Source organism: Macrobrachium nipponense, chromosome 11 (assembly GCF_015104395.2).
Source record: "Macrobrachium nipponense isolate FS-2020 chromosome 11, ASM1510439v2, whole genome shotgun sequence".
Classification (NCBI taxonomy): Eukaryota; Metazoa; Arthropoda; class Malacostraca; order Decapoda; family Palaemonidae; genus Macrobrachium; species Macrobrachium nipponense.
Window position 1 is genome coordinate 34,716,761 of NC_061087.1, and position 1,069 is coordinate 34,717,829.

A 1,069-nucleotide genomic window follows, 5' to 3' on the forward strand; every position below is an offset into this window, starting at 1 on the left:
AGGAGACCAACATATCTTTGCCTTGGTGCTATAACTTCTGAGATTATTTTGTTTTGATCATCTTTACTCGTCCACGATGGCGTTTACGTTTACGTCATAAATGTATTATATTCGTTCATGTCCATTGCTCTCGTAAGATTTTTTCTTTTAGAATATAAATTGGATCTATGTATCTAGTTGTACAATATCTCCTGACATTTTCCTTCATTTTGCTACTTAGTCATGCGATTTTTCCGTCAAATTTAATTAAGTGGCGTGTTAGGCTGAAGCGACGTTAGCTTTTAGATTATGCGTTAAACTCGAATTTAATGGTCTACTTGTTTCCTAGGAACTCCATTTTCCCTTCCACTACGTTTGCAGCTGCCTTTTCATTATTCATCCACTTTACGGAGATTGCAGAGAACCAGTGGGGGAAGCGTACACGTAGAACACCCACTACATATTAATCTCAGAGAATGGGCTTCACTTGATCTAGATTCCTAGAAGGAACTAGATATAGTCTATTCAGCTGGTAATGTTGATTCCTTTCCCTCTTTTATCAGTCAAGTTTTAGATCCTTTTCAGAATGGAAGAAAAAGGGCAAAAACATAAGTGATTCGTCTAAACTTTTGTAATCGAAGTGGTAACGGAAAATAGGTTTCTTTTATTGTAAAATTTTAAACCTTATCAAACACTTAATGTATTAATGATTAATATAATTTGTGAAGCATTTCTAAATTAACACAATGAAATAAATCATGTGGTATTACACACAGCCAATTTTACAAACGATTAGTAAATCCCAAATAGCTTAAGGTTATGGAGTTCGTCATTCTCAAGCTATGCCATACGGCCCTCCGTGACATTTGGGCAAAGCTGTGTAATTGGTTGAAACTTAATTTGAATAGTAAATTCTTCAGCATCACTTTGGTAATGAGTAGACGGAAGGATAGTGATAATTATAATTTCAGACTTTGACAAGGTTCTTAAGTAACAGGAAACTCATCGAGAGAGAGAGAGAGAGAGAGAGAGAGAGAGAGAGAGAGAGAGAGAGAGAGAGAGAGAGAGCCTCATCACCGATAAATTCATT